The following is a 14,797-nucleotide window of genomic DNA, read 5'->3' on the forward strand; positions in this document are numbered from 1 at the left end:
GTGGCCGTGGGGATGGGGGTGGGGGTGGCGCAGCCCGATTAGAGGGGGGAATCGGTGAGGGGGGAGGGTGGGCAGGAGGGACCGGTGAGCTGGTGGGGGTTTTCTGAAGGCCTGGGGTGGGGAGGGCCGGTGGAGTGGGGGCTGGCCTCACCCCCAGCATCGGCGCCGTGCGTGGGGGGCTGGGCGCGGGTGGGCGGGGGCTGAAGGCAGGGCCCCCCCCCACCCCAGCCCGGCGCGCCGCGGCCGCCCGCCGCCTCCATCCGGGCTTCTCCCCACCTCCCGCCCGCCCGCCCCCGCCCGCGCCCCTCCCCCGCCGGCGCGCACGGCTCCCGCCGCCCCTCCTCCGCCCGCCTGCCCTCCGCCCGCTCTCCCCGGCTCCCTCCCGGTCTCTCTTAAGTGCCATCGAGGGGCGCCGGGAATTGCAGCCAGTAAATCGCGTCCCACCACTCAGCGGCGGGGCCACCGCAGCGGCGCCGCCAGCGCCCGCCGGGAGCCCGCGCCGCCCGGGCGCCACTCCAGGGCCCGCGAGGCCCGCCCCCCACCCGGCGCGGCGCTGCGCAGGGCCTGCCCCCGGGCCGGCCGGGGCGCGCGGGGCCCGCGCTGGAGGCGAGGACGCGGCGGCCGCGGGGCGCACGGCCCGGAGCGCGCGGCCCGCGCCCTCGCGCGCCCTGCCCGCGCCCGCGCCCCGCGCTCCGGAGCCCGGCCCCGCTGCCCGGGCTCTCCTGCGGGACCGATGCCGGCCCTCCGGCCGCCAGGGTAAGGGGACAGCGCGGGCGCGGCGGGGGGTGGGGGGTGGGCGCCAGCCCCGGGGGCCAGATGCCCGCCCAGCATCCGCGTCTGGCACGTGGGGGCGTCTCAAGTTCCCTCTGGAGGCCAGACAGGTGGCGAGGACGCGGGGGTGTGATGCTCAGAGGCTGGCACTTATTGCGCGCCTACTGTGCGCCAGCCGTGACCGTTCCTCTGAAGTAGGGGGTGTTTGTCCCCATTGTACAGATGAGAAAACGGAGGCTAAGAGTGGGCAAATGGCTCGCTCAAGGTCCCGGGCTAGCAAGTGGCTAGCAAGGATCTGACCCTGGGGCTGCCTGGCTCCACAGTGGTAGCTCACCCCTCCAGGACACTCACAACCACAGAGTGAGCCTATGAATATTTCATTGTAGGAAAGAAGAAAAAAATCATCCATTGTCCCACCACCATAATGCAGCCACTGTAAGCGCTTGCGCTTTTTATTTCAGCCTTGTTCTTTTTCCTCCTTTCCTTAAGTGTGTGTGCTTTGGGGTCAGTTGGACCCTGGTTCCTTCCTGACTAGTGCCTAGAAGCTGAGAGGTTTTAAACCAGTCGCTTAGCTCCCTGACTTTGGGTCTCCAGCCTAGGGAAAATGAGACACCCCCACAGTGCCTGAGGGGAGTAGATGAGACCTGGTAGGTAGCCCTGAAGGAGCGGGAGGAAATGGGGAAGGCACAGGGCCCAGGTGAAGGGTCTGGAATTGGGTGAGATGGGGGCAGCCTGACCCACGTGCTTCCAGCCTGAGGGCTCTGTCCAGCATGGTGGGGCTGCCTACCTGTACACCCCACCCTTGGCAGGCCCCTGCCTCCTCCCCCAGTGTATGCAGGGGGACAGCCCCTGGCTTCACCTCTGCCCAATGAGATAAACTACCTCCAGGAGGTAGTCCAGTGCTGCTCAGAATTTTGAACCGGGGCCAACATTCGGGTCCTGGCATCTCCCAGCCCAGGCCTGGGCTTTGGAGTCTGCTAAAACCTTCCCAGGGTCACAAGTTTAACATTAGGCCCCAGTCTTTCTCCTATCCTAGGCTTGTGACATCCCTTACACCCAGTACCCAAACTGGAGACTAGGCCTGTGGCCTCCCCTACCTGCCTGTCCGTCCAGTCAGCCCTTCAGGCATTTCTCCCTCCATTCTCCCTCTGCCCTGGATGTACCCGCCCCTCCTCCCCGTCCATGACTGTCCATTGGGACACCATTGCCAAAGCTGTCATTTTAAATGCAGCTCTGAGCTTCCGAACTCTTCAGCTGTCCACAACCCTAAACTAGGCCAACCTCCTGAGCCATTTTTCCATGGGCCTCTCCTCTGAGTGGTCGCCCCTGCCCCCCTCTCCGGCCTTGCCCCAGGGAAGTGGATGTCTCCTGGTCTTAGAGCCCCTAAGCACTGGGTCTTCCCTGCCTGAGATGGTCTCTTTCCCACATGTCCCCTCCCCCAAATCTTCCAGCCTCCTGAACTGCTTATCCTTAAGGCCCAGCTACATCCCCTCCTCCCTGTGGTCCTCCCAGACACGCATCTCCTCCTCAGGTGGGTGAAGTGAAGGCCTCTTCCCATGGGTACCCCCAGCTCTTGGCAAATCCTTCCATTACTACTCTCAATGTGGTAGGACACTTCCATCTTGCCCCCGCCCCCACCAGACTGGGAGAGCTGGGGCCCGGGTGTGTGTACCCCCAGGGTCAAGCGCAGGGCCAGGCCCTGTGTGGCCAGCTCACGGGTCTTTGAGGAATGAACACTGGAGAGACTGGCAGAAGTGGATGGTCCCTCACAGGACTCAGGACTCTGAATCCCCTTGAGGCTAATGAGGAGCAGATGTCAGAAGCCTCCTGCTTCCTTGGGGGCCTTTGGCTTCTGAGCAGGCTGCCCCTGACTCTCAGCCTTTGAGTTCCGGAGCCCAGGTCCTCACCCACCTGGATTTGCCAGGACAGTAACAGTAGGTGCTCAGGGGGTCCCCAGCCTCCCTTGCCCCATCTAGCCCACCCCCATGTCCTCCCTGGGAACAGGGAGAGTTATGTCAGGCCCTCTGGCCAAGCGCCAGGGCTCCCCATGGAACTATAAATTGACCTGTCGGGAGAGGGAAGAGATTAATGTCGGCCATCTTCATTAGCATGTCCCCCGGGGTGACGGCGTCTGCCCTGAGCTGGCTGATTGTAGAGGGTGTGAGTGAGTGTGGGGGACTGAGGGGTTTGCATCCCCCCCAGAAAGGCAGGGAGCAGAGGCCAGGGCCTGCCAGAGAGCCACGGCCTCCTCCCACTGCTAGCAGGGCTGTCCCTCCGGCCTCTGCTCCTGGCAGCCGGCGCGCGCTTTGATGGAGGACCTGTGTGCTAATTGGGAGCAGAGCTGCGCGCCCCGCAGCTCCGCGGGGCTCCCAGGCTGACACCGCCAGCTCCGCGGCATCTGTGGGGCCTTCATTAGAGGCTTTCTCCCTGACCAGAAAGGCGCCTGCTGCGGGCTGGTGGGGGGGGCTTCCCTCCTCTCCTTTCCCCTCCCCTTTCCCCTCCCCCTCCCCTTTCCTTCTTTATTGCGTTGATGGGGAAGGAGGCAGCTTTGGCGTGTGGAAGAGCTGATGAGAGATGGAGGCAGCCATTTGAGTTTAAGACCTTGCTGTGCGTCCTGATGACTCTGTGACCTTGGGTTAGGCCCTTGACTGCTCTGCACCTGAACATCCTTGTCCCAGGAATGGCCATGGTTGTTCCCTTGGGGTGGGGTGGGGTGAGGTGGGGGGATGGGCCAGGTGAGTGCATGTGTACTTGTCTTTGGAAATGGATACTGGGCAGCGCCTGAGGCTAAGGCCCAGGCTGAGTCCATCTGCTTGGAGTTGAATCCTGGTGCTGCCACCTCCCAGGAAGCCCTGGGCCCTCTCAGCCTGTTTTCTTGTCTGGTGATGGCTGAGGGCCAGGCCAGTCTCATGTGGTGGAGGTCCCTATCAGTGGACTGCGGGAAGGGACTGCAGGAGGAGGTTGGGTGGATTGGTTTGTCCCATTATTTATTCACTCACTCATTCATTCATTCATTCAGAATAACCTCCTGCACAGCAGTCTGGTACCCACAGAGGGTTAAAATGTGGCTCTAACGGCCCCCGTGGGGAAATAGACTTGGGAACAGATGGGGATAGGCCTGCATGAGCTGCTGGGCCCCTGGAAAGGCATCTCCCTGGACCTAGGACTGTCTGGAAGCCTCTGCGGGGGCCAGTGAGGCAGAACAGGTGCAGCCTTTCCTAACTGACCTTGCTGGCACCAGGTCTCAGTATGACAGGGCCCAGCTAGTCACTGCAGTCCTGACCTACTCTCCCCACCCCCTGACCCAGCTGTTGGCCAGGTCCGGAGCAGGGGCAGCTTTGCTGAGTGTGCAGGGATTGAGGCCCCTCCCCAGGCCCATTCTTGTTTCCCGCCCTAAAGCTCTTTCATGCGCCCTGGGGTAGGGGAGGGAGACGGGCCCACTGGATACCTGAGATTCTGGCCTGAGTCTGCCTCCGCTGGCTCAGTGAGTACCTGGCTGCCTGGCTAAGTGCCTGCCCTGGGCTTGGTACGGGCAGCAATTGGGTCGGGGCCACCCCCTGGGATGGTTGATTCTCACTGTGGTGGTGCCACTCACTCACTGAGGGTCACTCTTCTAGGGCATGTGGTTCTGTTTCCCCAAGCCTCAGTGTCCTCCTTCAGACAATGGGAATCTGGCGGTACTGATTGTCCAGCACATGCCGACTCGAAGTGGGTGCAGAGTGAGTGCCGTTTTTGTGGTCATTTATGCCTCCATCAACTGCCCTGACTCCTGACTTGCCTTCCCTGCAGTTTGCTGCCCGGGGAATGCTGGTTCAGGGGCATGGGCTTCTCTATGGCCCCAAATCTCTCCTTCAACAAGCGAGGAGGTACCAGGTACCCACTGTGCCTGGCAGAATGTTTGAAGAAAAAGTGCATCGTTTCGGATTCCGAACCCCAGCCCCGAGTCCTGGCTCTGTAGCTGTCCGGCTGTGTGGCCTCGGGCACGTCACTTAAGCTCTGTTTCCTTGCCGGGAGCTGCAGTGGGGTATAAACTGAAAACCGCAGTGTAGATTGCAGTGACCAGGAAGTGCCCACCTTGTGTGAGGACGAGCACCGGGCCAGGAGGCTGAGCCTTGGGGGCAGCGATTGCCCCTGTGGCCTTGCTGTGTGACTTTGGTCTGGTTTCTTTGGGGGGACCTGTTAAAGGGGGGCCATGGCATCTGACTGCCTCACAGCTTTTCTGACAATGAAAAGACCGTGGTGGGCGGGAGGAGAGGGGCTGTTCACAGGAGGGCTTTGAAGGGCTGGATGCTTCTGGAACACCCGTGTCTCCCTGGATGTAGATGACCTCCTATCCGAAAAATGGGACCAGACACCCTGCTCACCCGCATCCTTAGAGCTCTGTGATTATGACTTTAATCAGAATTTTAGCCTTTCTATTTATAATGCATCTGAACGGACTCCAGCCCAATTTAATACGAGATGTGTTGAAATATACTGTCATCTGGACTTTGATATATTAAGATTGCCCTTTGAAAGTCACGTGTTGAGAGGCAGATGATGAAGAGGTGCCTATTGTTGCCGCCTCGTGCCGTGCCCAGCCCGTCCCGCCTGGCAGCCTCCGTCGCAGGAGCTGGCAACATGGCTGTCTGCCTCCGCCTTTCCCAAGCAGGCAGGAATCACTAATGCGTTAGCAGTTTCATTAAGCCTCTCGCCAGCCTCCCCGCCTCCCTCCCGGGCCTCCTTGGTAATTATTTTCCCAGCCCTTCCACTCGAAGCCCCTGAGCAAGCTCTTCAGGATTGGCCAAGTGGCCCCTGCAGGCTGGGCTGCCGGGAGGGACAGGGCTCTGCTGAGGGCCCCCTGGGCACCCCCCCTCTCGACTCTCTGCGCTGCCATTTAAGCTTTGTGTCCCCCTGAGGCCTCCGTGAAAATGCAGATGTGCTGCCTGCCAGGGGTGATGGTTAACCCGTTGTTACACACCCAGCACGTGTAGTTTTCTGTGTGCAGCCGACCTCCATTCAGTCAGATTAAAAGTTTCTCAGGCCCTCTTTGGGGGCTGTCATAGCGCAGGCACTGGGGACTCAGCTGTGAGGGGATTTTTTGTGCTGCAGAACCGTGAACATCTAGGGCGGTGGGGGGTTCTCAGGGGATGTGTGGAGACCAAGCAGGGAGGTATATAGAGAAAAGGACCTGGGCTCAGAGGGTTTTCTTCCTGGGACCCATGCCCTCACTTCCCAGGGTAAGCATCGGACCCAGGTGGGGCCCAGTACCCCCACCCCCTGGCCACAATGATTGGTGGAGAAATGGGCACATGGCCCATCTGAGCCAGTCAAAGACTTCCCTGGAACGCCAACTCTGGACCGAGTATGCCGGGCCTGAAGCCCCCTCCCAGCCCTATTCTGGCTTTGGACTCAGCTGTGGTTGCTGAACCTGGAGGGTGTGACTGAGGCCGCCGGCCGCCCTCTTCCACAGCTGAATTTAGGATGGAGGATCTCGGATAAGGTCATCACATGGAAGGAGGCAGAGCCCAGATGTGGATGGATAGACGACTTCATCTGGGCCTCTAGATCCAGAATGCCTGAAGCTACCCCTAGAATTTTTAGTTACATAAACCAACATGTTCTCTTTTTTGCTCAAGCTATTTTGAGTTGTATTTCTTTCTCTTGTAACCAGTAACGTCCTGACTGATGCAGGAGAAGGAGCGAACAGATTTTACAAAAGAGGAGACCTTTTGAGTTGGGTCTTGCAGGACGAATAAGAGCTCATCCAGCTGAGAACAGGGGGAAGGGCACTCAGGCAGAGGGAACAGCAGGGGTCAGAGGCTTGGAGGTAGGAAGGCACAGGATGAGGGGGACACCAAACATTGGCGTGGTACCAGGGCTTGTAAGCAGAAGTGACAGGCAGGGAGGTGGGGAATGGAAGCTGATGCCAGGCTGTGAATGCCAGGGTGAGGAAGGGTGGAAGCTGAAGTGCTGAAGACTGGGGGAGGAACAGGCAGGGTGAGCCCGGATAGGATACCTGGGGGCATGGAGGTGCCATCTGGGGAGAAGGGATGCCTGAAGCAGGCCTGAGTGGGGGACCTCTGGCTGGAGAGCTCTGGGGGCATCCAGAGCTGAGGTCATTCTAGGGGTATGGGCTTGGGCAGGTCAGAGAAGGTGCCAGGGAGAGGATGGTGGCAGCGTGGGTTTGGAAATCTGAGAGGAGGAGCATCAGGGCTGGAGAAGTAGCCAGGGCTGGACCTCAGGGGCCTTGGACGTGAGGCCGCAACATCTACAGGGCCCAGGAGCCCCTGACGTGGTCAGATCTGACTGCACCGTGGAGACTGGGAGTCCACATACTCATTCAGTGAACAGATATGTGGAGTGCTGACCATATGCCAGGCCTGAGGACACAGCAGTGACTCTTCATGCACAGCCACTGTGATGTGTAACTCCCAGGCTGATGCGGGGGACAGACAGTGAGCAAGGAAGAAGCTATGTGACAATGGGAAGCAGAGTTACATGCTGTGTGATCAGGGTAGGGTACACATGTGGGTACCACTGGCTGGGATGGTCTGGAGAGGCCTCTCCAAGAGGAAACATTTGAGCTGAGGCCCTGGGGGAGTCAGAGGGAAGAGCACCCCAGGCAGAGGACCGTGCAAAGGCCCTGTGGCACAGTTTTATACGAAGTATGTCTGGGTGTGGGGCAGAAAGGAGGCTATTGTGTCTGGAGCATGGTGGATAGGTGTGTTGGGGGTTGTAGGGGCCAGAATGTGCCATGTAGGGCATTGGGGCCCAGGGGGGGCCTGGGATTTTATTCTAATGGTGGTTGGGACCTTTTAGGGGGTCTCAGTAGCAGGTCTGGAGGCAGAGACAGGTGAAGCAGGGAGATGGCAGTGGCGCAGGAGCTGGGAGAGTCCATGTGGCATGGGAAAGTGGGGGAGGGAGGAGCTCGGATAGGACACCTGGGGGCATGGAGGTGCCATCTGGGGAGAAGGGATGCCTGAAGCAGGCCTGAGTGGGGGACCTCTGGCTGGAGAGCTCCGGGGGCATCCAGAGCTGAGGTCATTCTAGGGGAGAAGGGGTGGGAGCCGAGGCCCAGCCTGAGGCCTGGAGAGAGGCAGGCTGTCTGGGGTGGATTTTCCCACCTGGCTACCTGAGCCATACCAGGTGGGTCCAGCCTGGGTGTGAGAGCTGTTTGCTGCCCTGGACACACCCAGTTCTTGCCACCACCACCCCTCCCCCACAGATCCCAGCTGGATCTCGGAAGTGATGCCGCCTGCAGCCGTGCCGCCCTCTGCAGCGAGGAGCTCACCCAAGCTGCTCTGTTTTTTGGCACCAGCTGGATTGCTTGGCTGGAGGAGGCCACGCTAATGGGGCCAAGGTCACAGGTTGCAGCCTGCGTGGTGGCAGGTTGGCTCCCACACCTGTGGGTGGGTGCCAGGACTGTGTTCCTGTGCCTGTGGGCAGAGGAGGAGTGATGGCTAGCCCTTAGATTCTGTTGCCCACCACAGATGGCCTCAGGGGTGAAGTTGGGCTGGGGGCCAGGCTGGTTTGGGCAGGGCTGGGGGATGATCTGAGTGCTGGGGCACCCCCACCCCAGAGCTGGTCCCCTGAAGGGCTCCCTGCCACCCCCTTGCAACCCTGCTGGCCTCCTGGTCTCACGTCCTGTGCTCCTGCCACATTTGGAAGCTGCACTTAGAGGTCCCTGGAGCCCAGTTCTTTCTTGCTCTCAGGCCTCTGTTCCTGCTGTGCCTTGCCTGGGGCACTTCCCTGCTCTCTGCCCGCCCTGTTGTCTGCTCAGAGTCAGGGGTAACATGTCCCCACTGTGTCTATATTTATTCAGCAAATGTATTCACTTAATAAGGATATTGCATCCCTACTGTGCACCAGATGTGGTACTGATTGGAGCGGGGTGGGGAGGGCTGCATTTGTGAATTAAGCAGACCAGGTCCTGACCCTCGAGGAGCTCACAGCAGAGTAGGAATGACAGACAGCAAACAAGTGAAAGCGTGGCTGGTGCTGGCCTGTGGGCAAAGCTGTGTGGAAAAGCTGAGCGGTGCCAGAGAGAGAGTGGGAGGTGCAGGGGGTGCCGAGAGAGGCAGAGTGGTCAGGAGCCTTTCCCAGAGGGAGGAGAAGGTGCCAGCCATGGGAGGTGTCGGGGGAGAACATCCCAAGTGAGGCTGTTTGTTTTCTTGTCTGTTTCTACTACCACTTATGCCTGGTGGGGGCCAGCACAAAACTGGGATCTTTGCTGGGGCTGAGTTGATGTGGGCAGGGCCCCAGGGGCAGGAATGGTCTCGGATGTGCCCATCGAGCCCAGGTCCCAGCAGTGTAGGCAGAACCAAAGTGAGGCTGAGTCCCAGGCCCCAGCAGGAGTACAGCTCTGGGTACTGTAGGAAGCCAGGGCCTGAGACACAGGACAGGGCATGAAGTCCTGGGTCCTGGTTCATCCCGAGGCCCTGCTAGATCCATCCATTGCTGAAGTCCAGAGTAAGGGTCCTATGCAGCAACTCACACAAAGGATTAAAACTCCTGTGGGACAGAAAGACAGGACTAAGGAGCCCGAGTCCCTGTGGTCGGATCCTCCCCCATTTAGACTTGGCTGTGAGATCATTCTCAGGCAAGGCCCTGAACTTGAACCTTAGCGTCCTCATCTGTAAGATGGGGATGACAGTGCCACCCATGTGAGGCTCCTTGGAGGAGTAGATGAGACCATCTCAGTGCAGCTCCTGGCTCAGGACAGGCACCTGTGTGTCTGCCACACCGTTGTTGCCATTTGCCAAGTGTGTAAGGGCTGGGGCTGTTGTTGACTCAGAACCACGTGCCTGCAGCCTGTCCCCTGCTCTGCCTCCAGCTCCCAGAACAGTGCCTGCAGCACACAGTGGCTGTTTGTTGACCGACTGAGTGAACTGGCTGCTTGAGTGAATAGCCCCCAGGTATGGGGTGGACAGGGCACCGGGGACTGAGCTGGGCCCAGTGGACTGGCCGTGGGGATCCAGCCATCCAGCTGCTTCTTGACTCCTCACTAGAGTAGCCCTGGAGCACCAAACCTCCTAGAGCCTCAGTGTGCTCCTCTGTAGAATGGAGCCAGTGATGAATCTGACACCAGGCCCTGTCCCCAGCTTGTTGGCAGACTCATAAGAAAATGATATTCAAGGTACTTTGCAAGGCTAGGGAAGAGAAAAAAAAAGAAAATGATATTCAAGGACCATGAGGACAGCTGAGCCTACGAGATTGTTGGTGAGGTTGCCACCAGTCTGATTTCTCAAGTTCTTGGGGAGGAGGGTGAGATGTTCATGCTCTGGACAGGGAACTAGGCTTCTCCCTGCCTCCAGCTGCCCGTGGTGTGAGGGGCACCTGGCTGTACAGCCTCTCTGGTATCATGGGTACCCTTATATTGAATCAGCTTCATCTGGTGGCTCATCTGGGACCTTGTGAGCCTGTTCCCATAGGAGTCTACTAAACTCCAGCCCCAGGCAGGGGACGCCCCTTGGCCTGCATTCCCACTGTGCTTTGCCTATGGTCCTGTATCCCAGCGGGCGCCTGGAGGAGCCACTGTGGTGGGTTGGTGCTCCTGCTGGAGGGAAGCCCTGGGCCAGGCCTGGCACATAGTAGGTGAGCAGGTTGGGCACCTGGAAGCTTGGGTTAGGGCTGGCATCTGTTACCTTCCTCCGTGTGTGGCTGTGGGCAGTGAGTTAACGGGCTTAGTACCTACAGTGTAGAGCAGTAGGCACACTGTGTGTTCTGGTCTCTGAATTGCTCTCCACTTTGTGGCGAGGGGCAGGCTGGCTCACAGGGGCCTGATACGAGGGTTTTTATGCCTTTACCCCTTTGCCTCTGAGGCAGGTGGAGACTACTGGTTCTTTACAGATAAGGAAACTGAAGCCCAAAGAGGGCCGAAGTGTGGTGGGAGCCAGATGCTTTTCTGCTTCTGTGTGACTCGCGTTCATGGTGCAGTGATTGTCAGCCAGGCTTGCGCACAGCCCAGCCACACACCATCCTCTAGAGCTTCTGCACAGTGAGGCAACTCCTGCCACTGTGTGTACAGCATGGATGCACCGTCCTCTAAAGTCTCTGCACAGTGAGGCAGCTCCTGCCACTGTGGGCACAGCCCGGGTGCACTGTCCTCTAAAGCCTCTGCACAGGGAGGCAGCTCCTGCCACTGCTCACAGCCTGGGTGCACTGTCCTCTAAAGCCTCTGCACAGGGAGGCAGCTCCTGTCACTGCTCACAGCCTGGGTGCACCGTCCTCTAAAGCCTCTGCACAGGGAGGCAGCTCCTGCCACTGCTCACAGCCTGGGTGCACCGTCCTCTAGCTGCACAGGGAGGCAACTCCTGCCACTGCTCACAGCCTGGGTGCACCGTCCTCTAAAGCCTCTGCACAGGGAGGCAGCTCCTGCCACTGTGGGCACAGCCTGGGTGCACCGTCCTCTAAAGCCTCTGCACAGGGAGGCAGCTCCTGCCACTGCTCACAGCCTGGGTGCACCGTCCTCTAAAGTCTCTGCACAGGGAGGCAGCTCCTGCCACTGTGGGCACAGCCCGGGTGCACTGTCCTCTAAAGCCTCTGCACAGGAAGGCAGCTCCTGCCACTGCTCACAGCCTGGGTGCACCGTCCTCTAAAGCCTCTGCACAGGGAGGCAGCTCCTGTCACTGCTCACAGCCTGGGTGCACCGTCCTCTAAAGCCTCTGCACAGGGAGGCAGCTCCTGCCACTGCTCACAGCCTGGGTGCACCGTCCTCTAGCTGCACAGGGAGGCAACTCCTGCCACTGCTCACAGCCTGGGTGCACCGTCCTCTAAAGCCTCTGCACAGGGAGGCAGCTCCTGCCACTGCATTTGCCAATGCAAAAACAGAGATTAAGAGAGCCAGAGTGACGCAGCCAGGCTTTTGTTTTTACTTTGTCTTGGAGGTATAACTTAGTATAGAAATGTGCACACTTCCTAAGTGTACAGCTGTAGGTAGCTGTGGAGCCTCCATCCAGATCGAGACCTAGAAGATCCCTAGTGCCCCCAGAGACTCCCCTGTGCTCCTCCCAGTCAACCCCCACCTGCTGCCAGCAGCTGTGCCCACCCCTGGCATCTGACAGTAGAGGCTGGCTTTGTTCATCTCTGCACTTCATGTAAACAGAGCTGCACAGCGTGGCCCCTTTCGTGTAGCATCGTGTTTGTCATGCTGTTGCTGTATCAGAAATTGGCTGTGCTGGGTGTGGTGGCTCATGCCGGTAATCCCAGCATTTTGGGAGGCTGAGGCAGGTGGATCACTGGAGGTCAGGAATTTGGGACCAGCCTGGCCAACATGATAAAGCCCTGTCTCTACTTAATTTGCAAAAATTGGCTGAATGTGGTGGTACATGCCTGTAATCCTAAATACTAGGGAGGCTGAGGCAGGAGAATCACTGGAGCCTGGGAGGTGGAGTTTGCAGTGAGCTGAGATTGTGCCACTGCACTCTGGGCACAGTGTGACACTCTGCCTCGAAAGAAAGAAGGAAAGAAGGAAGGAAGGAATTGGCTGAACTGAGATTTGAACTCTCCTGCTCACTCTCCCTGTAGGACCCAGAGTGCTGCCCCTGCCTACAGTCCTCTGGTGGCTCCCATCACCCTTGGAATGAGACCAGATCCTCCCCATGGCCACACCTGCTCTAGCTCCTGCCCCAACCCCTTCCCTCCAGCCACATAGAGGGACCTTTTGTTCTCAAAACTCTGGAGCTTCTTCCTACCTCAGGGCCTTTGCACTTGCTGTCTCCGCCTCCCGAGCTTCTCCTTGCCGGGCTCATACCCCCAGGGCCCAGCTGGAGTATCACCTCCTCTGACAGGCAGGGCTTTGCTGGTTCATGTTATCGGGCTAGTTCGCGCTTTTCCACAGTGCCCGTGTCATTTGCAGTAATTGTCTGTTACGCATCTGCTTGCCCTAGACAGTGAACTCCAGGAGGCAGGGGTGGTGTCTGCTGAGTTCACACTGGTCCCCGGTGCCTTTCGTTGGTTCCTTCACTCTTCTTTCCTGTCATTTGTTCCTTCAGCGAGCCCTGAGCACCTGACATGTGATAGCATCTTGCTAGTATTTGTTGAGTGGATGAGTGGATAAATGAGTGAATGAATGAATGTCCATCTGTCTCAAAGCCCATGCTCTTTCCACTACATTCCATTATCTCTGACACTCCTCTCTTGGCCTCAGTATCCCCAGTTGTCAGTGAAGGAACCAGACCTGCCCTTTCTAAGTTCCGATTCTGAGGATGTGAGGCAAGTGGGCTGGCTTTGGCTGCCAGCTCCCCAGGGATGGCCCAGCTGTATAGGATAGTGGCCGCAGGCTACAGGGCAGGGTCTGCACCTCCCCAGTGCCTAGCAGAGTGCTTTCACACCTGCACCACCAGAGCCCCCAGGCTACTTTTGGGGTGCAGGGCTTCCAGGCCTAGATACGTCAAGGGACTTGCTGAGGCCACACGTCTGACCACAACCTCCAAGCTCCAAGCTCAGCCTGCTGGTCCTCAAGGGCGAGAAGAGGCAAGGTTGCCTGGATCTGGGAGGCACTGAGAACAGGGGTAGTGATGGGGGGTCCCCGGCGGACTTAGGTTCTGCCTGACTTAACCCCGCATGGCTCTGTGGCTTGGTAAGTCACTTTCTCTCATGGGCTGTCGGAATGAGAGTCACTGTTGTGATTGTCCCTCCCTGACAAGGCCTTCGAGGCTCATGAGATCTCAGGGAGCACACAGTAGGTCTCTGGAAGGCCAGCTGTCTCCAGGGTGTGTGGCGGGACTGGGCCTCTGCCGGGAGCTGTGCAGTGCTCAGTGGCTTGCGGCTTAGCGGCTTGTCAGCCAGGCGGGCGGGTGTCCTGGGGCCGGGTTTGATTAGTTCAGGTTGACAGTCGCGCTCCGCGGCGCTGCCGGGAGGGGAGCCCGTGATTACCCTAATGAAGCTTGAACACAGTTTGTCATCCAAACAGCTGGTTCGTAGCTGTGCTGCTGCCAGCTGCCCGACTCAGCAGTGCAACCGCCTGCCCAGGGCTGCCCCAGCCCCGAGCAGCTCTGCCACCTGCTCGGCTGATGACCAGGACAGGGGGTGGTGGCCCTGGTGGGCTCTAGGGCAGCCCCAGGGGAATGAGAGGGGTCACCCAGGGGTGGGGGACTTGGCAGAGAGGGGCAGCTTCTCAGGTTACTCACAGGCAGCCCCTGATCCTAGGTCTCAGTTTCTCCGTCTGTAAAGTAGGTTTTGGTGACTTGCAGCTTCAAGTTTCTGATTTCAGGCTGAACTGTTGCCTCCTCTGGGTACCTCCCAGACTCTGTAGGCTGAGTCAAGAGCCTACAAGGCAGGCCCTGCCACCCCGATGGCCCTGTGTTGTCACTGAAGGTCAAGAGTTGTCATGTCTTATTCATCTATGCATTGATTTATTCGTTCAATAAATAGTAAGAACACACAGCAGTGAGCAAGACAGTCCCTGTTCTGCATTCATGGAGTTTTCAGTCGGGTTTGGGGGAGACTCCTGGGGCCGTGACCTCATCTAGGGGCTAGGGAAGGCTTCCTGGAAGATGTAGCATCTGAGCTCAGAACAACCAGCAAGGGGGAGACACAGGGAATAGTGTTGCAGGCAGGGGGAACAGCGTGTTCAAAGGCCCTGGGGTGGGAGGGAGGGAGCGGGGTATGTGGCAGGGACACTCTACAATAGTGCCTGAGGGACTTACTCACGCCCTATGCTCAGCAAGTTCACTGTGATGCCCTGTCATTGACCCTTTCTGATGGCCCTGGGAGGAAAGATCACTATTTCATGCTGCAGATGAGGAAATTGAGACCCACAGCATAGAGGGCAGTGCCCTGCAGGCCTCTGCAGCCTCCAGCTTGCCTGGTGGCCCCCTGAGAGGCCCTGGCCAGGGGCCATCTGCGCAGCCTGCATTAGAATCTGCAGGGGGACTTGGATGGGGTGGGAGTGGGCCTGGGTCCCCGTTGAGGGCCAAACCCTTTGCCTGAGGGAGGAGGCCACGGGGAGGGGCCCATAGGCAGCCCACTTTGTCTGCTAGATGGCCGGCTGAGTAGGTTTCCTATTACTCTGGGCCAGGACCTACCTGTCTTTGAACTTGAT

At 58.9% G+C, this 14,797-nt stretch overlaps 1 protein-coding gene across 1 annotated transcript in view; it reads left to right on the top strand.

The window, feature by feature from the left end:
• The first annotated feature begins 573 nt into the window (after positions 1–573).
• Positions 574–14,797, top strand: part of TCF20 (transcription factor 20) — a 193,626-nt gene continuing 179,402 nt past the window's right edge. Inside the window, exon 1 of the mRNA XM_035265931.3 lies at positions 574–756. The gene's annotated coding sequence lies outside the window, so the exon portion shown is untranslated. The remainder of the gene's footprint in view (positions 757–14,797) is intronic.

Source organism: Callithrix jacchus, chromosome 1 (genome assembly GCF_049354715.1).
Source record: "Callithrix jacchus isolate 240 chromosome 1, calJac240_pri, whole genome shotgun sequence".
Lineage (NCBI taxonomy): Eukaryota > Metazoa > Chordata > Mammalia > Primates > Cebidae > Callithrix > Callithrix jacchus.